This window comes from Vulpes lagopus, chromosome 2 (assembly GCF_018345385.1).
Source record: "Vulpes lagopus strain Blue_001 chromosome 2, ASM1834538v1, whole genome shotgun sequence".
NCBI classification, from domain to species: domain Eukaryota; kingdom Metazoa; phylum Chordata; class Mammalia; order Carnivora; family Canidae; genus Vulpes; species Vulpes lagopus.
The window spans coordinates 54,714,787-54,741,408 of record NC_054825.1 but is presented as its reverse complement, the minus strand read 5'-3'; the positions used below and the strand labels follow the sequence as shown (position 1 = coordinate 54,741,408).

The window sequence follows — 26,622 nt, the reverse complement described above, 5'->3', positions numbered from 1 at the left end:
TAAAAAACAATGACTTAGATACAATTTAATCATCTTATTTGTTTAAAGCAAGCCTATTCCATTTGATTTAGGAATATTTAGGATGATATTTCTTACATGATGATAAATATGTTATTTTTATTTAAAAAATGCTTTAGGTAAACTCTACACCAAAGTAGAGCTTGAATTTAGCACCCCAAGATCAAGAGTCGTGTGCTCTACTGAGATGGCCAAGTGCCCCAATATATTATTTTAAAATTAACACTGGTCTGATACCTAAACAAAATATTTTGAAAGAGTTATATTAATACATCTGCAGAGACAAGGAAACCAGTTTTATTGAACATGTTTCAGTGGTAGAGGGGCAATTTGTTATGAACACAGATTAAATTTTTTTAATTTAAAAGTCTATAATACCTTGATATTGTGGAATATTTCATGAAAACATGTTTATATAACTTTTTTAAAAACCCCAAATGGCCAGAGACCTTAAAGTTATATATTTACCAAAAAGTCTTGATGATCCACAATAAAAATACTGTTAACCACAGCATAACCTTAAACATGTTTTCTCCAATCTATGAGCAAGCAAGCAAAAGAGAAACATCCTGCCTGACATGTTTATACTAATTTATTTAAAGATAAATCCAAGTTAGTACAATAATAATAATTATTGGTATTCTTCTAAATAGTGCATTTCTTCAGGGACATTAAAAAAATTTTTATCTATCCATTCTAGAAAAAGAGAGCGAGAGCAGGAGGATGGGCAGAGGGAGAGGAGAGAGAAAGAGAGAGAGAGAGAGAGAGAGAGAGAGAGAGAGAATCACTAAGCAGACTCTCTCTGCTAAGCACAGAACTCATCCCAAAACCCCAAGACAATGAGCCCAGCTGAAACCAAGAGTCGATCGCTCAAATGATTGTGCAGGCGCCCCTTCAGGGACATTTAAAGAACCTTTCATAGAGTGTTCTATATACCATGGGAAAAGAAAAGTTATTATCAAGCATATCCTAATGGGTATACTAATAACAATATTTTCCTGAGTCTATGTAAGCAAATTCCTCCAAAAGAGAAAAAAGAGTTTTCGGGAATGCCTGAGTGGCTCAGTCAGTTAAGCATCTCCCTTGGCTCAGATCATGATTCAAGATCCTGAGATCGAGCCCCACATTGGGCTCCCTGCTCAGGAGTCTACTTCTACCTCTTCCTCTGCCCTCCTCCCATGCACCACCCCCAGCTTATGCTCTCTCTCTCTCTCAAATAAATAAAATCTTTTTTAAATAAAGATATTTAGAAAAATGGAAAAAGGAAGAAAAAATAAAAAGAAGAAAAAGAGAGGGAAAAAGGACATTTGAATCTGCATTTTATCACTCCATACTGAATAGTGAAGAATGAGGTGAGACCCTATGCTTACAGGTAACTAAAAAACGGAAACATGAATTCTTGCAAAGGGTCAAAAATCTGCCTCTCAAATAAAATGAAAATAACTTTATTGATTATATGCTATATTGAAACTGAGATAATATTCCCTGAATTATTATTGGGTAATAGACTATCCTAGAACTTATAATAAGAAAAGAAATGGAGAGATTTCTGTAAACCTGAAGATGTCAAATGAGAATAGAAGCTTGAGTGTCTTGTTTTCATCTCTGATTATGAGTAATAGGCAATTTTTAGAAAATATAGTTCCCATACCCACCTTGCTCCTGAGAATGGATACAATTTTGAGAAAGGGAAAAATTTTGTGAACTGTTGATGTATGTATGTATCAAGAATGCCCTAGAAGATACCTTAACATAGCACAAATTTTGATCATATAAACAACAGTGGAAAACAATATTTAGTGAAATTTCTTTTAGCTCTTCAATATAGACACAATTGGTATGCACATGTGCAGATAGATTGTCAGGAGTTTAAGGCAAATAGTGCAATGAGAGGAGGGTAATAATTTCTTAGCGTTTGGCTCTGTAGCTCCGAGTGATGCCTGGTTTGGGATTTACAGTTCTAGCTTTGGGAAAAGAATGGATTTTAGTTCCAGATGTATTTGTAAGTCAGTTGGAAGCTTTCTCTTTGATTTACTTTCCCAAATGCTGAACTCTATTCACAGAAAATGAATATTTTTTCAGTTCCTAATTATTTTCTTGGCAGAAAGTGGGACAATATGAAGGCTTGGTAAATTGCATAGATGAAATGAGTTTTACTTTGGGTCCTAGACAACTCTAAGATAACTGCCACCATGTTTCCCTCTGCTGGGTGGAGACAAACCCCAAGAATGCAAACTCGTTAAAAGAAGTATTAGTCTGCTCTATACTGAACTATGATCACTGTGACTGGTATAGACAGAGACTACTAGTAGCTGACTCTAAATTTAGAAATAACTGTCTTTTCAGGTCTAGGGTGGGGGAGTCTCAATTTTAAAGCACTTACTGTAGGTTACTGGTAAAGTAAATTTTACCTCTATGGAGGAATCTGTTGAAAAACAATGCTAGGCAATAGACTGGTTAGAGTTGGTTTTTCTAAAGAAATAGTACATGGCTTTGAGATCATAAGAGAGGCTAGAGAAAATGAGAAATTATAAAGATAAGTGAAATATCCAAAGTCATTTGGTTAGAAGCCAGGACTAACTAAGGCAAAGAATTCTAGGATTGATGTTCCTTCTCTTTGGGAGATGGGGTTTCAGTGATCTTAGCCACAAATTAGTACTAATTGGCTTAGTAATGACAGATATTCAGACACCTGCACCTCACTGCTTGAAATGTAGATTTGGCTGTCATTTTGAAGAGTAAGATTACTGAATTAAACCAGGGTTATGACTCTACAAGCTCTTAGCATCCAGGATTATCCTGGCAGTCTAATAGCAGAGATAACTTTTCAAACATCTTAGGAACTAGCTAAGTATACACTGAACAAACATGCTATTTTCATAAAATGACAATTTATTGAGCACCCACTCTGAGCCAGGCTCTCTTTTAGGCACAGAGATGCAGGTAAGCTCTGCATCTGATGGAACTTAACTTCTAATATTAAATGGCATTTCATTTGCAGGCAGTGGAAGGACACAGGATACTCTGAGAAGGATGAATTAAGTCATGTAAAAAATTCAAATCAAAGTTGGGGGAAGAAGACTGATTTTGAGACGCTTGATGGGATACCATCGGGTGCTATCACCAAGGACTAAGTGGACGGGAAACATAACTTTAGTTGCAAACAATTTTTCTTTCAGTGTTGATGAGCTTGTGTAAACCTGGCCTTTGAACTATAAAAATCTGGTTGCTTCTTGTCAGTGAACCAAGGGACAATTTAGGTGGCATTAATTCAATGAGCTTATTGCTAATCTCTTGCAGGAATCAATAAACATTTACTTTTTAGCCATCCCAAGTGACCTGCTATTATAACCAGTTATTGCTAGACTGGTGACCATTAAGAAGGTGTGAACAGAAACATTTTACCTGCGTGATTAGAAAGTCTGGGCCCTGCAACTTTTAGGGCTTTCTCAAGTTGCCAATTCAGTGGTTCTGATTGTGCTTTTTGATTTTAAAGTTTGTTCTCTGCAAGTTACAAAGCTGTACTCTGATGATACATAATCAGCGTATTATCTACTATTCACTGTGGTCATAATAAAACCAAACTCCTCAGCCCAGACAAGAACACGCTGTTGTTCTTATGGGATATCCAGCCTTATCCAATGTCCCAATAGACTTCCGTAAGATAGTTTCAATTTACAAAATCAACTCGCTTTCCAGTTCATAGCAACACGAGTTTCATGCTCTGAGAAAATGTTTAGAAGTGGCTGTAGTTCCATTTGTGACTAATCTGGAGAAACTTGCTAGCTATTTCTCGGGCAGAGGGGTCCATCCTAGTTATTTTGTATTGAGCTGGAAAAAACTTCAAGGTCTTTTACTTAAAAAATTAAAAAAAAAAACTACAAAAATCATGTGTTCCTGATAGAAAAATCAGAAACTACAACTAAGCAGGAAAAGAAAAATCACCCACACTGCCACCCATCAGAGAGATCTAGTTAACATCTGTCCAGTCTTTTCACCTGTCTCCATCACAGTTTAAAAGATGAGATCGTAGGGTACACAGCACTCTGTGATTTGTCACCTTGTCCCCCAAATAGCCATCATGTTGCTCAATGTCAACGTCATCCTACATGTCCTAACGCCTGCATATATGTAACAGGCGTGTAATTGACTTTATTCAAGGGTATGGTAAGCAGGAGAAAAATTTTCCTTATTAATTGAATAATTAATTAATTGAATAGAGGGCCCCCGCTGCCCCTTCCTCAGTGACCCCAAAACCCTAAGTGACCTCTGACCACCAATTTCAGGGTCGCGGGGACAACGCGCGCGGGCGGGGCAGGGGGCGATGGCACCGCCGCTCGAGCGCACGGCCCCCCACGGTCCTCGAACTACGCCGCCCGCTTCGGGGTGGCCGGGGGTCCGCGGGCGGCGCGCTGCGGCTCCGGGGGCCCCAATCCAGGGACGCCGCGCCCCCCCCTCCACTGTCCCTCGCATCTGAGCCCGAGTTCGGGGGAGCCGGGGTCACTCTGCGCCCCCTCCCCCCACGACAGCGCGGCCGGCGGGCCGCCTGCCCCCGCGGACCCTCTCGGCCCCGGGCCGCGGGACAGAGACCCAGAGGGGCCCGGGCCGGCGCAGCCCGGGTGCCGCACGGCGCCGCTGCTGGACCGGAGCCGCGCGGGGCCGCGCCGTCCCCGAGTGATGACGCGCTTCCTGCCCTCCCGGCGCTCGCGGGCCGTGCGCTCGCGCTCGCCCTCGGCTCTTGTTCCGCGCCCGGAGCCAGCGGCGGCGGCAGCGGCTGAGGCGGCTGCGGGAGCGGAGCGGTCGCCGGGCGCGCGGGGGGACGCCGGCTGCACTCCGGGGCAGGCGCTCTGCAATGAGACAGTAAATGCATCCCCCGGTAAGGCGCACGGCTCACTCGGGTTTCCCTCTTCCTCCAGCTGCATGCACGTTGCATGAATTTCTCGTGTCTTTTCCCTCCCCTGTACAGAAGGAAAATGTGGGTGGTTTTTTTTCCTCCCTTTTGCATCTCGTGAGTGATGCCAATGCAGAAAAAACCCCGCAAAGCTCCCAGATTTGATATCCTAGGAGGGCTTTTTGCAAAAAAAAAAAAAAAAAAAAATAATAATAATAAAAATAAAATTAAATTAATGCACCTGTCTATTGCACATGTATGTTTCACTGCACTCGACCTGGGCGCAGCGGTTTGCAAGCAGGCTGGCAGCCGGCGCCCGAGAGCGGATTCCTGGCGGCGGGCAGCCCGTCCCCTCCGGGGCTCCCGCCGGGTTTCCGGTAACTGGGCTTTGAACAGCGGCCCCGCCTGCACGGAGTGTCCCCTCGGCCCCGGCCGGGCCCCCGCGCCGGCAGAGTTGGCGCGGGCGGAGCGGCTTCATTCCAACACTGGCCGCCCCGACTCCAGCGCCACTTTGCAAACAAGTCTCCGGCCGCGGCTCGCGGCGAAGACAGCCGGCGGGTGCGGAGCTCGTGCGGCCGCGGACCCTCAGACCCGCCGGCTCCGCGACTCCCCCTCGGCGGCCTCGCCACCGGCAAAGCTGCTGGCTGCTGAGGGGCCCGGGCAGCGCCCGCCCCAGAGCGAGAGCAGGCTTCGGCTCCGGCTTCGGCTCCGGCTCCGGCTTCGGCGGCGCTGGCCTCCGCTGGGCGAGCGCTGCCCTTTCCTTCCTCGGCTCCGCCAGCTCCAGTTCCGCGCCCCCGGGGAGCCGGGGCGCCCGGACGCCGGGCATTTCGGGGTTCCCCGAGGGGCCCGAGGAGCGACGTTCGAGGGCGCCATATTTTCCGTGGGTCTTGGCTGCCGGGGCTCCGGGGACAGCGCGGGGGCCCCGGCCGCGGAGGCGGAGGGGGCTCGGCCGGGAAAGTTTGCGCGCCGAGGAGGCGCGGAGGCGGCCGCGCAGGGCGCACGCGGGGCCGGCCCCGGAGGGGCGCGTGGCAGGCCGGCCCGGCCCGCGGGGGGTCCCGAGCCGCCGTCAGGGGCTCCCGGTCCGCCGGGACGCCGCGCGCGGGCTCCCGGGCGCACGGAACACGCCCCTCGCCCGCTCCGCCCGGGCCGTGCGCTCGGCGGCGTCCCCGGGCCGGCTCCGCCCGCGCGCCCCGCCGGAGCCGATCCCCGCGGGAGGGGAGGCGGGAGCGGCCCGGGGCTCCCGCCGCCTCCTCGGCTGTCGCCGCGACGCCCGCCCTCGGAGGCCAGGTAAGGGGCGGCGGGCGGCTCCCGAAGTTGGGGCTCGGGGGAGGCGTGGGGAAACTTGAACTGGTGCCGTCCGCGACGAGTCGAGGGGATGAGGGGCGTGGAGTCCGAGCCCCTGCGCCTCGAGGTGGCGGCTGGCCGCCGCCGATGCCCGGGGAGCGGGGGCAGGAGGGGGAGCGGCGGGCCCGAGCGCGCGGACACGCGGGCGCCCCGCCCCCTGCTCGGCTCTCACGGCGGCCGCGCGTGCCGGGCTGAGGCGTTCGTCCGGCTGCGCGCCCTCCCCGCGGCTCGCGGCTCCGAGCCTGCGGCTGGCGGCTTCCCGGGACCGGGCCGCGGGCTTGCTCTTCCGACCCACGGTAGCTCGCGGGCAGAGGAGGGGCGTGTTGGCCGACCCACCATCCCCCGAACGCGGAGACCTGCCGGCCTGGCTCCTGGGCGTCTCGCTGAGGCGATGCCGTCCTGTCGAGGTCACGTCAGCACTTGGGGCTTCGTCGCCGGAGAGGCTGCAGGGGTCACAGGGACCGGCGGGCTCGGAAGCCTTCCTCTGAGGTGCGCCCTGTGAGCTCGGACCGGGCCGCTCCTTCGCCAGCCCCTTCAGCGAGTGCCTCCGGGGCCGAGGCCCCCACTGCGCGTCGGAGGTTTGTCTTCCGTGATTGCTGATTCGGGGTATCGGCGCCAAGGCTGGGGTGCAGGTGGATGTCCCAAGGGGCCTTGACGGTTACCTGCGTGAACGCTAGTTCTTTTTTCGTTTCTTTTCCCATTGAGCCCTGGAATAGTGGAAAACACCCAAGAGCCCAAGATACATTTATCCAAAATTAACATAACTAATTTAGGAGAGAATCAAATCAGTTGCAGAAAAGCATTTATTTTACAAAGTTCCTAGTCTTTAGCGGTGGTACCTTGAGTCGCAAGAAACACAGGGTTCTTCAGATTGGGGAAGTCACTGAATTTTCTCTGCCTTGGTACTTGGCACCCACTTAGGTTATTAAGGATATACAAAATAGTGTTAATTAAAGTGTCTTTTTTTGACATTAATGTTGTGCTTCTACTTCAAACAGCAGATTTTGAAAACAACTCTGTTAAATGAGTTACTGGCTTAGGCGAATAGGTGTGCCTTGAATTCACTAGTGCTAAACCTATTGTTTAGGGTTTTTCAAACCAAACACTGTTCTTTTCCTAGAGTATTTTTATGGGAAGTTGGGTTTTACAAAGAGGAGTGTGTGTGTGTGTGTGTGTGTGTGTGTGTGTGTGAGAGAGAGAGAGAGAGAGAGAGAGAGAGAGACTGTGATGGGTAGAGATAGAGATTTCTGATCCAGGTTCTGTGTTTTGTACCTCAAAATTACACTGATTCCCATCTTCCTGCACCCCTCACTCACAGCAGATAATTAGTTCCCAAGAGCAGTTAAGGGAGGTTACAGATGGTGAACCATCTAAATTTTTACCAACTATGCTCAGAAAAAAAAAGACTCTACATCTAAAAATGTATTTATTCGTTTAGCATTATGCTTTGTAACTACATATATTTCGCATTGTGTGCATGTACTACATGTTGTATGATAAAAATTAAATTTAAAAAATCGCTGTCTTAATAAAACTGAAATAAAAACTTAAGAGAAGTTGCAGACCCTTCAATCTTCATTCCCAAGTTTACAACTTTCATATTTATGATTTCTTATGCCTCTCTTAACAAGGTGTTATAAATTGTGCTTTGTTGCCTTTTGCCTGATTCATATTATAACTTCGTGACTTGATCAAAGGTCTTGCATTTTTGTTGTTGTTGTTGTTAAGGTTTTATAACTTCAAAAGATTAGAAAACGTCTGTGCTTTTTGGAGAGTTGCCTGTCAGTTTACCCCACTGTGTGGTGTGTATGTTGTGGTGTGTGTGTGTGGCCTGTCCAAACTCTTGGGACAGTGTCTGAAACTTATGATCCATGACAGACATTATTGATTCAGAACTTTTGAGTCATGAGGTTTTCTAGGAGATTTTAGGTGGAGTTTGGCCAATACAGGAAGTACTAAAAAAGAGTTAAATAATTCAAAGTCACTTTTATTGGGTACAAAAAATTTTAAAGACAAGAAGGAAAACTTAATAAGCAGGGCCAGAATTACAGCTTAACTTACGCAACTGGTGCCTTTTTAATTACAGTACTTTCCCCCAGAACTTCTTAATCCTATTATTTTTATATTTAATAAGGAGACTAGTTAAAACATTAGCCAAACAGAACTATTACAAATAATGGGGATAAGTGGTGGGTTCAACCAGATGTTTTGCCTGAAGTTAAGAGTTAAGGAATCTGAACTCTGTCAAACTCCCCCTGCAAGCCCTCTCTACAGGCCCCTCCTCAGTAAGCAGGGGATTTTAAGGAGCAAAAAATCTTGAAGGGGGTGGAGACAGAAAACCAAAAAAGAAATGACGAAATGCTTCAGGTAGGCTTCTCCTGACATCACCATCCTGACAACCTTTGGCTCTGTGGCAGGTGCCATTTGAATGACAACTGGTAAACAAGGCTGGGTACAAAATGCTTTGGTTGTAAGAGCCTTTCTTTATTGTCAGCCGGAACTCTGAATTAAGACTGGGCTCATTTGCCACCCATTTCACAGTGGATTTTCAGAGTCAATGCCAAGAACATGATTTTTTCCCTTAACCAACAGTGTAATTTCAGCTAAAGTGATGCTGTTCTGAATATGTAGGAAAAATAATGAATATTTGTATTTCCTTTTTACTCTTCTAGCTTCAATCTTTTTTTTTTTTTTAAGATTTTTATTTATTTATTCGTGAGAGACACACACAGAGAGGTAGAGACATAGGCAGAGAGAGAAACCGGCTCCCCAGCTGGGAACCTGATGTGGGACTCCATCCCGGGGAACCTGGGATCATACCCTGAGCTGAAGGCAGACGCTCAACCGCTGAGCCACCCAGGTGTCCCAACTTCTAGTTTCAATCTTAACAAAATTCTGAGTCCCCTATTCACTTAGCAATTGTTTTGAGGACTTACCATGCACTTCATGCTAAGAAGACATCCCCTGTCCTAACCTCACATGCTGAGTTCCTAGGGAGTGATATTCATTTGTACTTTACATATCTAATAGATGAGGGGGTGGTGGTGAGTATGTGATTAAACAGTATTTGAAGGACAACATAATAAACAAAGGATATCAACAGTCAGTTCCCAAAAGAAGAGAGATAAATGGTCAATAAACATGTGAAAAGATTCTTAACCTCCACAATGGTCAGGGTAATGCAAATTTAAAACACATTACTTGGGATCCCTGGGTGGCGCAGTGGTTTAGCGCCTGCCTTTGGCCCAGGGCGCGATCCTGGAGACCCGGGATCGAATCCCACGTCGGGCTCCCAGTGCATGGAGCCTGCTTCTCTCTCTGCCTCTCTCTTTCCCTCTCTGTGTGACTATCATAAATAAAAAAAAAAAATAAATAAATAAAATAAAACACATTACTTTTCTGTCCATTCAGTTAACCCACTTTTTAAAAAATCGGTAACATTTTCTGTTAGATGTGTATGGGGGCAACTCGTAGACTCTTGGGAGTTTGAATTGCTATAAAACTTAGGGAAAACAGACAATTTCTCTTTAAGTTTGGAATGAACTATATGCCCCAGCAATCCCATATTTGGAGGCCTGGTTTACAGAAAGAAAAACATCAACATACAAAGATCTGTGTGTAAAGATGTTTATTGTGGGGTTATTCAAGGAAATAAGCAATATGAAATGTCCATCAGTAGGATAAATAAATAGGGTTTATTTTGGATTATTTTGCAGGGGATATCCATGATGTATTAAATGTAAATAAAATCAAGTTATAGAGTATCAGATGTAGTATGATCCTATTTCTGATTTGAAAAAAAAAAAGCCCTATTATAGAACACTGGAGAAAGATATGGAAGGACACATAAAGCTTGAGATTGTTTAAAATTGGCAGTGGGAAAGGGGGAAGGGTGATTCATGTGTTTCATATACACCTTGATTGGTTTACTTAAACACAAAAACTTTTCTATAGGGAAATACTTTAAAATAGTATTTGGTTCATGGATATGAAACTTTATTGAGACCCTTTTGGAAACAACACCACACCTGCTTTCTCTGATGCTTTCTGCAGCAATCTTTAATCTCTTTGGAAACTTTCAGTTAATTATCTTTTGACATTCTGAGATTTCTCAGTTTTGAGTCAATGCTTTCATTGTAAAGGATGGCTTTAGAAAAAGCTGTCTGTTTACCTTTATCCCCCAGGAGAGAAGTGAGAATAAGAGATCAAGAAAGCTCTTAGCAAGCGCTTTCCTTTTCCTTGACTTTCTCTGATTCCGACTCAGGGAAGGTCTGGCCAATTGCACAGTCTTCTCAGATAGCAGCAGCCTCTCCTCAAGCTTGGTTTTCCTGTCCGAGGCTCAGAGAGGTACTGTCTAATGGCTCTGCTGGCATTTGAACTCCCGTCTCCTTCTACAAGATCCCTAGCTTGCTGACTACTCTGTACCATTTATAATCTTACCTTCTAGTGTGATTTTTGAAACTTGATAGAATTTATGAATTCTTGGCAGTTAGCACTAAAATTAAACTTCGAAAAACAGTGGAAACTCCATCCACGTTTTAAGAAGTCCGTGCTATGTGACCTTGTGAGTCCTAGTGGGAGACTCAGAGTCTCAACCCGCTGCAAGCCAGGGCTCTGCTGCACAATTTGAAAATCATGGTTTTAGATACCACCAGTGGTTCCCCAGCTAGAATGCATCAGAATCACTTTCAGGGCTTGTTAAAAGCCAGATTGTTGGGCCAGGGTTTTAGACTCTGTAAGTCTTGGGTGGAGTTTCATAATTTGCATTTTTAATAAGTTCCCAGGTAATGCTGATCTTGGTGATCATGGACCATACTTTGAGAATTGCTGGTTTTGAGAAACCAGCTTCCTGTTTTACAGATCTTGTGTTCTTGTCCAGCCAGGGGATTAAAGTTAGAATGCCAGTTAGGGCAAGTTAACTCACTTTTATCAATTTTACCAAGCAGAGAGAAATAAATATTTGGGTTATGTTATTTGAATGTTGTCTACATCTCTTGTATGTGTTTGGGATTTAATGATGGATAGATGCATGTTTACTCCACAGTGAAAGTCAGAGTTCATTAGTATTGTTTTAATATTCTGTAATGGAGTCTCAAGCGAGAATGAAGAGGACTGTTAGCGATTGTTTCATTTTTGGTTTTTGGTTTTCAGCATGCTTGCATATGGAAGATTTGAAGTCATTGATTTCTTTTAACAAAAGTTGGCTACATGTCAAGGGCATTGTGAAGAAAATGGTGACCAGATGATAAATGTTGCTTAAATTGTATTGTAATCTGGTCATTAGTGCATTTTTTTTTTTTTTGGAGGAAATTAAGTGCAGTAGCCATTAATTTCAACAAGTGTTTATTTCACTGTTGCCAGAGGGGGCATATTTCTAACAGTGGTTATCAGTGGCACATACATACTGTGCTGTCCTCAGGGACCCTTACTTTTGTATAAGTTCTTAGAGGCTCAGATGACCCAAAGCTCAAGAAGTTTCCCTGAAAGGCTCCCTTCTCCACCGATCCCCTAATTCTAAAATTCTTTTTTTTTAATTCTAAAATTCTTTAGCAGATAAACATTTGTTCTGTTTTTAGCCCCTTAATTTTAATGCTTTTTATTCTCTAATGATTTCACATGTAAGTTATAATAAGCAAAGCAAAATTGGTAGTAGAGTGTATGAAAAAAAATGAGAGAGAACTTTTCATGAAACAGACCTTGACCTTAAGCTTATAGAATGAATCTCTTTTGTAGGATTTTCCACCCTGACTCTGTGTTGGGATCCCTTGGGGATTCTGATGCTTTGGTTTGAGTGGGGAGTTGGCATTTATGGGTGTGTTCTCCAGGTAATTCTGATATGTAGCTAAGGTAGAGAGCCTGGATCTATAGTCCTCTGCCTCATGTTGCTTCATTTTTTGAAGACTGTTCATCTGGCCCATAGTTCTTCCTCCCTTTGACTGTCTGTCCTTCCTTCCCTCCCTTTTTCTCTGTCTGCATTCTTTCCTTCCCTGAATGGAATAAACCAAATGACTTTTTCTGGGTGGTGGGATTATAAATGTTTAAAATTCCTAAAAATTACTTTTTTTAGTATTTTCCAAATTTTCTCTATATTGAGGGTATGTTTCTTTTATAATCAGAAAACTTTAATAAAAATCGTATTAGTGGTTGGATTTGGGTTTTATACATATGAATTTACATTCCTCTATAATCAAATAACAAAGCTGTAACACCTCCGTATATACAGCAGTGAATGCAGTGTGCTTCCCCTTCTGTAATCCTTAGCTTGCTTTTGTTTGTTCAGATATTTTGGGATTATAGGTTTGACTTAATTCAGTTTTATATTATATAGCCTAATTTACAGGAAAGACTTAGAATTGAATTTTGTAAGCCTGTTTTAAAACATTTTTCCTGCTTAATTTTAGATGCTTTATTAGTTTTTCTGATAATCAGAATTTTTAAACAGTGAGTCCTGTGGTACCATCAGCATTTTGGGTGACTTGAAATCTATAGAGATTGTCCACTCAACTCAATCCCTTGGCCACCTCTCATTGTTACCTTTTCCTCTACCCTACTTCAGCCATCTCTTCCATGGTTATTTCTAGACAGAGGGTATTTAGCATCTTCTAGAGACATTTTTGTGTAGCATAGGTTGAAGGCAGGAAGGGGCGCTACTGGCATTTAATGGGTAGAGGCCAAGGATGCTGCTATATGTCTTAAAATGTATAGGACTTCCCCCACAACAAATAATTCTCCAGCCTAGAAGATCAGCCATGCCAGTGTTAAGAAACCCTTAGTGTCCTTGTTTTTTGTTTTTGTTTTTAAAACACCGGTCCACAAGGGAGAGAGATTTGGTGTGATGATCCAGCATGAAAATATGCACGCACAGCTGGAACAAGTTTCCTCAAACATTATTTACCCTTACTAGGTATAATGTACTCTTAGACTTTTTATTTTGTTCAATTAAAAAATGCTCATCATAACCCACTAAATTGATTTCACTTCCCACTAGCCCTTGGTTTGAAAAACACAGTTTTAGACTTTGTCATTACCAGTAACTGCACCTCCAGCAAAATCTTCACAAGCATTCCAGTGTGACCCTCACTTGTTTTTCATCTTACTCCCTTTAGTACCCAGTTCCACTTAGCCTTCACCCTACAAGGGCCTCTGACCTGGTGACCCTTCCACTTTTCATTGACCATATCCCTCTCTCCTCCCCTGAGGTGTCCCCCCCCCCCCCCCCCACAGCTCAGGTGCTCTAATACACCCTCAACTCCCTAGACCCTTTCTCCTTTCATCTAACTCTCTTGGGAAAACCCCTCCGTCCACCTACCATGCTCCTGCCTGAGGCCTAGGAACCGGCTAGAGAAAACACCTGGCCATCTGTATCACCTCTCTCTTTTGATTTATAACTATAGATCTCAAGGGGGACTGTTGGTACACTGGAATGCACTATTGTACCCCACCATATTTCTGTCCCCACCCCCCTTTCAGCTGATGACTTGGCTTATTTCAGGGAGAAAAACAAGCAATTACGAGTTTCATCCTCCTCCTTCCTATTAAATCTGCTAGCCTATCTACAACTGTAGCCACACAGCATTGTATCCACAGAGCTTTTTAACCACATGTGCAATGGATCCTGTACTCATGCATGTATCTCCTTTCCCTTCTGCATAATCGTCTTTCCTTCTCGGATGGATAATCCTTCCTGAGAGAGATGCTGTAGTAGTAGTCCTCATATTAAGGAAAAAAGCAACAACACAGCACACTCATGACCCCGTCCCCCCAATCAGCGACTCTTGCAGCTGCGGAGGTGACATTGGAGCCAACTGGTAAATGAAATGCACCCTACTCTCCCTAACAGTAAACCTTTCTGAAAGAATTGGCATACATTCTGCCCCATTTCCTCCCTGCTCATTCTGTCTTGAACCCACTCCAATTTGGCTTTTGCCCCATCCTTCACTGAAGCCACGCTTCTTCAGGTACCAGTGGTGTCTGGTGGCCAGCTCTTCCCTATCACCTTCTGCAGCCTCTCAGCAGCGGTCAACCAGCTGATTGCTCTCTAGGACCTTTCTTCACCTGGCTTCCGTGCCACCGTCCTCATCAGGTTCTCCTGATGCCCTGGCTGATCCGCCTCCAGCTCCCCTGCTGGATCTCCTCATCCTGGCTCCTGAAGGTTGGGGGCACTCCCTCACACTTCATTTCATTTACCAGTTGGCTCAAATGTTACCTCCACAGAGGTCTCCCTGGCATCTCCTAGCCCCTGCTCTCAAGCCTCTTCCTTTTTTGTTTTCATATCATTTATCATTCCCTGATATTACATACATGATTCATTTATTGTCTACCCCGCGGCTCTAGAATATAAGCTCCATGAGAGAAACTATCTGGCACCGTGTCCCCATGGGTCTGAAGCAATGGCTGGCACGTAGGAGTTACAAAAAAATGTTAATGAGTAATTGATGAAGAAAACTTGCTGGTTATGGAGGTTAGCCTTAGATGAGGAAAAAGAAATCTTTTCCAGATTTGAGCTAAGGAAGAGAGTAATATAGATGTGGAAAAACAGTGTCTCTGGGGACCAGTATTTTTTTTAGGTCAAGTGTTAAGAGAGGTTCCAGGAATGAGTGAATGCAGCCCATCCTTGCTAACTACTTGTTGAGTGATAGAAGGCGAGGATAGCTAGCTGCAGACAAATGGTTGCCTCTCATTTTTATCTTTGAAGGAGGGGCACTTAAGCAGTCAGCTTGGTAACTTTTGTCACTGAGTTGGACACAGTAAATTCACTTGTCTCAAGTACTTATTGACCTCGATGTTCTGGTGGATTGCTTTGGTGCATCACTCATCCCCAGAGTCCACTTGACTGCATGGAGAGAGGTCTCCTTTCTCTCCTGCCGTGTTTGAGCCCCTGGAAGACTGAATTTTCCTGCAGATCGGTGGCGATGTTCCCTGGTTCCCTCAATGCTGCTCTCTCAAGCACCCAGCTTAGGGAGTCCCAAAGCTTCGTGTGCTTAAATGACAATCCCTGTCTTCTCTATTTGCATTGCTGCAAGACCACCCATAATTATGTCATACTTGGGCTAGGACCTAGGTTGTTGTAAGTAAAGATACTTCCTGAGTATGGCCTGAGGTCATGCCTGGCAAATCTTCCCAGAGGAGTGTGGATTATTTCTGGGTTTGAGAGATTACATCAAGGGCACTTTAAGAGGCTTAATTTTCTCCTTGAAGGGCTTTCTATGGGACTCAGCACCTGTCACTCCCGGGCCCTCCCCAGCAGGGTTAAAGGGTAAGGCATCAGCCAGAGCAGCCTGAAGAGCAAGCACAAAGCAGGCGGGTTTAGTACATCCAAGAAGGAAGGGCAGATGTCTTCATGGGAGATCTTAGAGTCATTCCAGAGAAGTTAATTGCTTAAAAACTGGGAGGCCTGAATGGTTCTAGGTCAGCCTCTCCCTTTGACAGGGAAAGAACTGAAGCCCAGAAGGATGAGAATTACTGGGGCTGCTTCGCAAAGCTGGCATTGAAATCCCATGTTCCTGACCACCACCAGGTGCTTTTCCTTTTCTTGGGATATCTGGTGGGACCCTGACCATAATTGGTGGCTGTGGTTCTCAGTCGTGTGTGTGTGTTTCCAAATCACCAGGGAAGCTCTTAAAAATGCTATTCCTTAAAAGGTATAATGCTAAGTGAAGCCAGTCATTCAGAGAAAAACCAATGCCATATGATTTCGCTCACATGTGGAATTTAAGAAACAAAACAGACAACAAAGAGGCCAACAAAAAACTCTACTCTTAACTCTAGAGATTGGACTGGTGGTGACCAGTGGGGCAGACGGGTGGGGGTAGAGGATGGGTGAACTAGGTGATGGGCATTAAGAGCACACTTATCCCGACCGAGCACCGAGTAATGTATAGAATTTTTGAATTGCTATATCGTACACCTGAAACTAATATAACTCTGTGTTCATTATACTGGAATTAACACTATTCCTAAACCCACCCAACTCACTGAATTGGAATCCCTGAGAGCGAGACCTAGGGACCTATGGTTTTTTAAAAATTACTCTAGGGAGGCACCTAAGAGAGGTTGCCCGAGAGGGTATGTAGGAGGTAGTCCCCCCGTAGGCCTTGCACACTGGATAGACACAGCTCCCTTTTGGTGCAGGACAACCATCCCAACAGGATCAGGCTGCTGCTAATTCTCCCACACCCCCTCTGGTTACTGGGAAAGACCCTTTTGGGTTCCAGGTTTTTTTGTTTTTTTGTTTTTTAAGATTTTTATTTATTCATGAGACACACACAGGCAGAGACCTAGGAAGAGAGAGAGAAGCAGGCTTCCTGCGGGGTGCCTGATGTGAGACTCCATCCCAGGACTGTGGGATCATGACCTGAGCTGAAGGTAGACAGATGCTCAACCACTGAGCCACCCAGGCGCCCCTAGGGTTCCAGTTCTAATGCACATAAAAAAGGTCTTTTATTTTCTTTGAGGGCATCTCTGCAATGCGTTAGGTCCTACTAACAGGGAGAAAGAAAGGTGCATTCAGTATGAGGAACTCACCTCCTTGAGGGCCTAATATTAGGGTCCTCTTGATCCGGATCCCCAGGTGCCTGAGTGCCAAGGGTGGCTTGCCAGCTTTCAGACCAGCTGGTGCCTGATGCGGACCGTGGGTGCCCCTCTGACGGAAGAGGGGAGTGTGAGTCTGCTGAGCAGGGATGGGTTTGGACAGTTTTACGAGGATGTTAAATCATTTGCTGGTTCTTGCTGGTAAACTTGCAGATGTTTTGGAGCTCTAATTTTGTGAGGGTTGCTACAGGCTCAAGACTCCACAGCAGAGCCTGCACTGATTGCCACCTCCCACCCTCCCCACGCCCCACCCGCACCCCCACCCCTGAGCTGGCTCTCTCACTAAGTTGACAAGTAGTTCAAATGGAGCTTTATGAATGTACTTGGTGATACTAGAACAAATCCTGTGGAATCTGAAACGACACATCAGGGGCCCAAGTGTCCCCCACAGAAGGAACAGCAGAAGGGCACTTTCCTCTTGAATTGCAAGCTGACAGATTGAGTTTGTTAGGGCTGCTGTAACACAGTACCACAGATCCGCAGCTTCTACAACAGAAATTTATTGTCTCAGTTCTGGAAGCTAGAAGTCCAAGATCCAGATGTGGGCAGGGTTGGTTTCTTTCGAGGGCTATCAGGGAAGCTCATCCGTGCCAGGCCTTTATCCTTGGCTCGTGGATGTCTTCTTCTTGTGCCTGTTTTCTGTGTCCATGTTTCTCCTTCTTAGAAGGACATCAGTCATAACGGATTAGGCACCCCCCCCCCTTTTAATGTCTTCATTTTAACTCGACTACCTCTGTAAAGGTCCTGTTTCTACAGAAGGTCACATTCGGAGGTCCTGGGGAGTTAGGACTCCAACATACCATTTTTGAGGGGACACGAGTCCATGCACATCACAGGTTGTCAAACTGACCTGTGTCTTAATTAAAATCTGATGTGGAATGCTTCTTATTGAAGCTACCTTTTTAGGTGAAGGGGACCCTTGTTGGTAATCGTTGTAGAAGTCTGTATCCACCAGTTTTACTACCACCAGTTTTACTGGGTAGTAAAACTTGTCTGTGTGGTCCAAGGTAACAGCCCTGTGAAGTGGGTGCTGTTTCTACTTTGAGGAAGCTGAGGTGTTCCAAGGTTTACATGCCAAATATTGGGTAAGTTTGACTTAAGCTCAGATTTTCTACTGAGGATAGGTTTCTCCCATAACATCTGTGATTCTCAAACCTTGCTCTGTATGAGACTCTTCTGGGAAGCTTGCTAAAATACAGGGTTAGGAGACCCTCTGAAATACTACTGAATCAGAAGCTGAGGTTGCAACCAAGAAATCTCTATTTTTATTAAGTTTCCCGTGGAGATTTTGATGCATTCCAAAATGTGAGAATGAGTGCTACCCTACAAGAGACATAATATTTTAGGGAGGAATAACCCACCCTCACCATCAAGTGCCCATTTGAGTTTTCGGCAGCTGACTTTCATGGGAGGCCCTCGGAGGCATCATGGAAAGGTACTCCTTGGACCAGGGGATGCTGAGAGCCCCAGAGGATGTCCTTTCATAATTACCTCTGCCACCATATGGATGTGTGGTTGGAGCACTTTGGTTGTCTAGGCCATGCTAGTTGTCCCTCAGCTAGTGGGAAATAAAGCTAGCTCAGAACTTTCCGTGCCACATAAACCACAGTGGGGAAAGGGTGGGAGATAAGTTGAGAACATGCATCCTTTAGCAGAGCAAATATAAAACTGGCAGTAGGACAAGGCAAGAAAAAGTTGTGATTATTAAGTATTTGTGATTATAAAACGTATTCGTGTTAACTAAAACATGCTGGAGCATGTGGGTGAATCACCTGAAGAGATGTTAAAACATGGATTCCTAGGCCCCAGCCCCAGAGATTTGTTTCTAATTCTGAACTGCTGGTCTGTGGACCACACTTAGAGCAGGCAACTGCTCATTAATGAAAGACTGTCACTGTGTGGTTTCATCTGCTGCTACTACAATGACCAGCCTCTCTGCATAGTGAGAACATTTAGAAGCCTGGGCCATTGCCTGCATATTATAACCCATACTTAGGATCAATGTCCAAGTTACGTTACCATCTTAACTTCATTTCATTTTAGTGATTACATAACAAGACACATGCTCCCTTTGCTAGGGCTATATCTCTTAAGATATCCTTAGCCACCACCCTCAGAATTACCTGGGACTAAGTTTAAACACTGTAGCTGCACAGTCCCCAGAGATTCTAATTTGGTAGGTTCGTGTGGTGTCCAAGAATGTGGAGTTTTTATAATCAGAAGGTTATTAGGTATACTGAAGTTTTGAGTGCCGTTGAGCTAAGGCTTGGAAATCAGCTCTGCTTTATACCAGCCCCGTAGTAAAGGTGTAAACACTGTTTGATTGCATTGTTCCCATTTTCTGGCTAGGAATGCTGTTGTTTGGTCTCAAGTTACAAGGACCTAATTCTGCAGTGGAGATGTAATTTGAATAGATTGTTAGAGTTCTGTTTGAATAATCACCCCCTCCCTTTTTGACATAAGCTCACGCAGTTCATTTTGAGGTAAGTCTTAAAACAAAAGTTGTGTTCTTTGTCCAGGTAAATTCCTTTGGAACATTGATAGTATGTGAAATTTATTACAGATTTTTTGGAGTTAATTCAGGGGGGCTTTGTGGTTTTAAACTGCTCAGTTAAGGATGACCTTTGGTAGAAATAGGTTTATGTTCTTAGGCTCTGTGTGCATATTAAAAAATTTTTTTTTGGTACACTTGAAGGCGAGAGTTGGGAGAAGGAAAACTCTTTTATTAGTAAAGGAGATTCAATTGCATGGACTAATAGATCTTGGTACTCGATGCTCCCTAACAGATGTTTCTGCAAATTGATCCCCCCCACCCCCACCCCAACAAGATTCTCAATTCTTCTTTCTGGAAGAATGGCAACCTTGACTTTTAGAAAGAGGAGCTAAAATTAATTTTGTTTCATTGGACCATGCATGCCAGTCACTTTCTGTAATGTATTCTTGAAAAGTTAGAAATAAACTATTTTGAAAACCACAGCAGGAACTGCATGTATTTGTTAAAAATCAATACAGCTGTACACCTAAAAAGGATGACATTGACTATGGGTAACCTGACTCAAAAAATGTACCAGGGGAACTTGTCATGCTAGCCTCCTTTTTGTGAATTAGTTTGCTAAGTAAAGATTTCTTTTGTGATGCAAATGATTCCCGTAGGACCCTCCTTTGTTTCTTAGTTGTTTGAAAACTATTCTGTGTGCTTTCTCTCTGTTGGTGTTCAGTGGGGTGGGAGGAGTGGAATTGGCGCAGGGCTGCTGAGGAATGGATTTGGTCTCTCATTCATTCCTCCAGATCGTTTTCTTCTTAGCTCCACAGCCAGCACGTGGTAGGAGTTCATAGAAGTTTGGGGGATGGATTAAACCATCATGTTGATGGAGAAACTGAAGTGTAGAGAGAATGGGGTCAAGTGGCTTGTCCACATTGGAGAGCAAGGTGGCAGGAACCGAAGAATCCTTCATGCCTTCTGTGATCCCCTTTTCACTATCTTTTCTCCAACTTATGTCTTAAAAATTCATAATTTATTAGTTGAGAGTCTTTTAAACCAGGGAGCGCCTGCTTGTTATGGTTTTGGAGGCAGCCTGTTACCAAGGATAAGCCCTGGCTTTGAAGACATTCATCAACTTGGCAAATGTTTTTCTGAGTGTCTATGAGCTGCATGGTTGATACAGCCTGGAACAAAACAGACCTGGGCTCTGTCCTCACAGAAAGCAGGATCTGGCAGGGTATATGTCAGCAGGAGGCATTAAAACAAACCAGAACGGGGTTGGGTGTTGCGAAGGGTCATTGATAGTGTGACCTTGGGCAAGTCACCCAATCTGTGTAAACCTTGGTGTCCTCAGTAAAACAGACAAATCAAGGATTTGGTGCAAGGATTCAGTGAGCTGATGAGTGTAAAGCAGACTCTGTGTTTCTGGTCCCATGGTAATTATCTGTCATTTAAATTGTTAAAGAGGTTGAGTATGGATGTATGTTTTTTTTGCCTCTCTGCCGCATTGGCCCTTATAGACGACCTCGAGACAGGAGTTGGATGTATTTATTTTTCTTTCTGTTTTGGATCATCTTCACAACAATGGGGAGATGTATTGGAGGGCTGTGCTGGTTGGTTTTGCCCATTGACTGATAAAGTTGAGGTCCAGCCAGGGTTATGATTTAGAGGTGTGCTGCTATAGTGTGCCCTCAGGCTTTCTTTGGTCCCTGGGGGGGCCTTACAAAGTCCTTTTCTAAGTGTCCCAGGACTTGGGAGAGTTTGGGAGAACTGTCACCTCTCTCAGTGTATCTATAGGACCCCCAGAAGCAGGAGTTAGTTTAGTGGATTTTAAGGAGCCTTAACAGAACAAAGGAAAAGGAAGCAAGGGCTCCCACAGGCTGTGAGAGCTTTAAATGAGAGATGCAGATGAGCTAGGACAGGCTCCCCCAAATTTCTCTGATAATAAAACTCACCCGAGTGCTTGTTACATTTCCAGTTCACCAGGCCTCCACTCATCTGGGCTGGGGCTCTGGAATCTGTGCATTTAATAGTTACCCATCTGATTCTTAGCGGGGATGTTTGGGAAACACCCGCTTAGATCGTAAATTTCCTTGTCCTTGCTATTTAAAGTTGGTTCATGGACCAGCAACATCCGTTCCACCTGGGAACTTGTTGATACTTTCCGGCTCTACCCAGATCTGCTGACTCAGAATCGGCATATTAGTAAGACCCCAGGGTGAGTGTGCACACACAATAAATTTGAGGAAAATAAGGGCTTGTGTAGAAGGGCAAGGACACCTGTTAACATTTTAAACCAGATTGGTGGTGGTGGGCCAGAGATTTGACTTTGTTTTCTGATTCCAGTTTGAATGCTCATCCCACAGCCTCTGGACTCAGTTCTTACTGACTCAGGGCCTGTCTCCAGCCTGCTGTCAGGAGCCCTCACTGTCCTGCTAATATTGCATCTGGGAAGAATGATGCCTGGGGACAGGAGAGCACTGCTGGGACTTCCCAAGTGTGTCATAATTCTTGGCGTCCATTAACCCTGTCAGGATACCTTCTTAGGGCCCCAGGGAGAAGACTGAGGTCCAAATGTAAAAGTCCGTGATTTGTTTGGAGACCTGTCGGGTTTTGCATCATACCAGTGGTGGGTGCCTGCAAAAGTTGTTTTATCTCCATCCAAGGAAGGATCAGCTGGAGTGCAATTTTTCTAATGCTCCTCCAGACTCTTAAATCCTCCCTCTCCAAGCACAATGTCAGAGCAAATACCCTCCGAGGCACTTGCCAAATGGCTTGAAATAAGCGTCCACGCACATTTCCGAAAAGACAATTAGAAGCTTATTTGAGGAACTAAAGTCCTGCTGTGCTAGACATTATAGTCAGAGAGAGCTCAGTGCCAGTTGGGGAAACTCTCCTGGGGGCTCTTTCTCATCCCAGCCCTGCTCTGAGAAGCTGAGTTTGGGAATTGGACAGGACTCCAGGCTTGGGAGAGGAGGATAGGGAGGAGGCAAAGGAGGATGGACAGGCCCCATAGAGAATAGTGGCCGTGTCTCCTCCCCGGAGAATTGGAATTCTTACATACACAGTCGAGTGGAAAAGTGAAGGTCGTCATGAATGCATCCACACTTGAATCCTATTACTAGTTAGTACTAGTGTTGTGGCCTGGAAGACTCTTTAGGAAACTGAGCTCTGGAGAGATCAGGAACTCTGCCCAAATTCACACATTGGGCTTGTGGCAAAGTCTGGGTCAGGATCCAGGGATCTTGGTTTGTCCTCTACGCTGTCTCTGTGCTCTGCTGCCTTCCCTCTGGGAGGGAAGATGGGAAGACTATGAAACTTTACAATAATTGGATCCAGATGTGGTGGCCCTGCCCCTCCTTTAAAACTAGCATAATGCGGGCAGCCCGGGTGGCTCAGTGGCTTAGCACTGCAGTCAGCCCAGGGCGTGTTCCTGGAGACCTGGAATCGAGTCTCATGTCGGGCTCCCTGCATGGAGCCTGCTTCTCCCTCTGCCTGTGTCTCTGCCTCTCTGTGTGTCTCTCATGAATAAATAAATAAAAAGATTTTTAAAAACCTAGCATAATGCTTTTTTTTTTTTTTTAATGGAATAGACTATTTTAATCTGCTGGTTTCACTTGCTAGCCTACCTTCCTCATAAAGGTCAGGAAAGAAGAATCACAAGCTGGTAAATATCCCCGTCGTCAGGGATGCTACATCAGGTCGTTTCTCTTGGCATGAGGCATCAGCTCACATGATTTACAGCACCCAGGATGAGGGAAACCTCCTTACTGGACATGGGTAGAATATTTCTGTTCAAAGTCAGGGCATGGATTTATATGCTTTTGTCAATATCCACAGGGGGACAGATGCATACTAAATTTTTAAAATTAAATTGTGAAAAGGCTGAAACTTTACCAGGACTTTTTAGCTTGAGTCAGGGACCCTAAATGGTCTCAGTGCAGAGGCAGGGGGAGGATGTAGCTGTTTCTGTGATGCCTCACTGCTTGTGTGGAAAAATCCAAAGCCTGTAATCATTTATGCCACACGGTGTAGCAATCCATTACACATTGCCTTGGTTTAAGATAGTTTAATGTGTGTGCCCATTTTATTTTGTCCAGTAGATTGAGTTTTGAGGTCAACCCAGCCATTTTTTGGTCCACCAGCCCAGGAGCACGTTATTAGGTGATCAGGGCATCCGGGTGTAGTGGTCAAAGGAGGTGCCTTGTGAAGGTCAGACTTGATATAGAGGCTGAGGGCTCTGAATTTTGGCGTTCCTCCATGTTGTGTTGGCTGTGTCAGCCAGGCCATTACAACTGCTTCTTACTAATATGTCATATTGGTTGAGCTCAGTGAAGTCTTAACAAAAGACATAATTTGTCGAGAAATTAAATACTTTTAGATTATAATAGAAGCAAGCAGTCAGTGGTGTCAGAGGTTTAATTTGCCTTGAAAACTGGAGAGAAATCCCATGCTTTAATATCAGTGATAGAATAACAGTGTTCCATGGGAACTGAGTTTGAGAACCATTGGGCTTGGCCTTGCCACAGTCAGTCCAATAAGAAGCCAGGGCCTGGCTCTGTTCTTCAACTGGTGGCTAAAGTGCTGTCTTCATCAGGTTACCCAAAGAGTGTTCTCGGGACCAGCAGCCTCAGCATCACCTGAGAACTTAAAAGAAAGGCAGCCCCATCTTCCACTCACTGTATCATAACTCTGGGGTAAGGGAATACAGAATCGAACAAGTCCTCCAGAGTATTCTAATGTACACCAAAGTTTGAGAACCAGTACTGTACAGTTCATAAGCACCAAAAGCTATTTGAATGTGCATTCTGGTGGGTCATTTCCCAAAGTATTTCATGTTGGGTTGGCTTCTTGTTCTGGTGTCTCAGGCCAAGTGGATGGGGTAAATAAAGTTGGATTTCCATTAGTGCTCAGTAATAATTAACAACAGCCAGCCCTACTGTCTGGTTGGATAGGACAGTCCAGCTCACCTCAGACTGAGCTCTGCAAAAAGCACTTTCTGGTTGTGACTTGAGAAGGAGTAAGAACACTTACTCTCAAAAAAAAAAAAAAAAAAAAAAGAATTATCTCAAGAATGCCTTTGACAGTCATGTTCCTGTCAGGGATAGACAGAGATGGAGAGATCTCAGGGAGGAAAAGGTGGAAGAGATGCCAAAACTGGCTGAGGGCCTTGCAAAGAGGTGGGTTTCCTGCTAAGGGAATATCATAGCAAAGTGGCAGGGCTAAAACAACCGATGTTTTTCACCTGTGTTTCTGTTGGCTGTGTGATAGCAGAAATGTTTGATGAGCATTCTTCTCTTGAAATGACTTTTTTATCCTAACAGTTGAAACACAGCTCTTTGAGAAACATTTCCTCCATAAGGAAATGTTTCCACCTGAAACAAAATGAATGTGGAGATAGTACTGACTTTGAGGTAGAAGAGCAGAGCTAAAGGTTTCCATTCATTCATGCCTTGCTCTGTGCTAGGGAATGTACTGAACAGAGTAAGACAGGATTCCGCTCCGATGGGGGTCATGCAGAAGGAGAAGGAGGGGTGGAGCTAGGCTTTCCTGGCAGAGGGCACAGTAGGTACTGAGGGCTAGAGCTAGCCAGTTAAGGGGCTCTGTGACCTGCTAGGAGTGTGTCCCTGGAATTTGTGGTACTTGGGCATGTGTGGAGGCTGATCTAAGAGACTGTCCCCAGGCTACATTCAGAGGACCAAGTTCCATCTTTTCTTTTAGTATCTTAGTGAGTTGTGGGCGCCCCTTCCCTGCCCATAGGATAAATCACATCCTAAAACCATAATTATACCCCTTTTAGTTGAAAACAGCTTAAAAATAACTTTAGGGAGGTCAGGTCTGCATGGAGGTTGGGGTGATTCTTTGAGAAATATTGGGGAAATATAATTAAAAGCAAAATCTTTTCCCAGCCCAGAAGACTTCTCCACAAAGGCAAAAGAAAAAGAAAACAATTTATTATTGAATACGCATTAAACCAGAATCTGATGAACATCACAGACAGCCTGCTGCAAGGATTGCAAAGCTATAGATTGTAAAGATGGAAAGAAATCTCATTCTTTTATATAGCTCAGTGGATAACAGTGCATTATATTCATGTCTTCAAGATCAAATTGCTAAATTTATCCTGTTTTTACTAACTGGAGGTAGGGCTTGCAATTTAGAATAATGTGACTGCTGAAGCTAGGCCCGGGCCCTCGCAGGAAACTGGGGGATAGAGCCTTATCTTCCTTGATGATTGCATTTCAAAGAGGTACTTCTTAGGTAGTTGCAAAAGAGGCTTATTTGATTTGCATTTGACCTTCCAGCAACAGCCCTGTTCCTATGCCCTAGTGAGAGTGGCTTAATTATCCTGGAATCAGAGTTTGCCCTTAGCTGGTAGGGGTTCCTAGCTTTGCCTGTAGACATTGCCCTTAGACTATTGTTGTTCCCCTCTGGCCTCAAAATTCTCATCTGAAAATAGAAGTTGTTGGACTTCTCTGATGACGTTACTTGGAGGCTCTGCCTCTTCCTGTTTCCCAAGCTACCATTTCTTCTGTCCCCATGCCCAGAGCATCCTGGCCAGGCAGCAGCTGCAGCCTGGCTCAGAAATCTAACCAGCCTCTCTATATGCTAATTATCAAGTTACAAAACGACTTTTGGAGCTCAGGGTGGGGAATGAATTGGAGATGGCATCAGGTCTAGGGGTGCCTGTTGGCAAGGCCACCTGCTTCTCCTCCCAGGCGGGAAGGTCTCAGGATAATTCTGCACCTGACAGTTGCTATCTGATTTCTCGCTCTTTGTATTGGGCTCACCCTTGCCTCTATGAATTAGTTAAACTCGCTCACTTTGTCTCCCTCCCTCCCACCTGCCCTACTAGCTTCCTTCCACACCTTTGTCTCTTCTTTCCATCTCCAATCAGAATCAGGAAGAACCTTTGTTTCTCATCAGTTTAGTGCATGGGCTTTCTGTAAAGTGGCAAAGCTTTATATACTTTGCAGACCAGGCATGTTATACTTCCTCTAATGTCTGAAGAAGCTTAGAAAATTGCTTTAGCATGGCCTTATTAAGGGCTCTCCAAGAAACTGAGTTAAATGACAATATTCGTGTATAGAAATTTCCTCTTGGATGTTGTTAAAGTTACTTGATAACTCTTCAATTTCTGGATCAGAAAATTGTTTTCCCTGTTTATTCAGCCCTACTATGGGAACCTCAGACTTGGCATCTGGGTTGTGGAAGAACTGAATCCAGTCTAGATGGACATTTGTGAATTTATAGCTAAGGAAAGCTTCTGCGTTGGCTGAAGAAACTGAGTCTTGGC

The 26,622-nt window shown here is 44.8% G+C and overlaps 1 protein-coding gene across 2 annotated transcripts in view; it reads left to right on the top strand.

The window, feature by feature from the left end:
- Nucleotides 1-4,739: 4,739 nt before the first annotated feature.
- TLN2 (talin 2) overlaps nucleotides 4,740-26,622 on the top strand; it is a 418,441-nt gene continuing 396,558 nt past the window's right edge. The window contains exon 1 of one of the 2 annotated variants that reach the window (XM_041740721.1): nucleotides 4,740-4,894. The gene's annotated coding sequence lies outside the window, so the exon portion shown is untranslated. The remainder of the gene's footprint in view (nucleotides 4,895-26,622) is intronic. The other variant, XM_041740682.1, reaches the window with a different exon arrangement.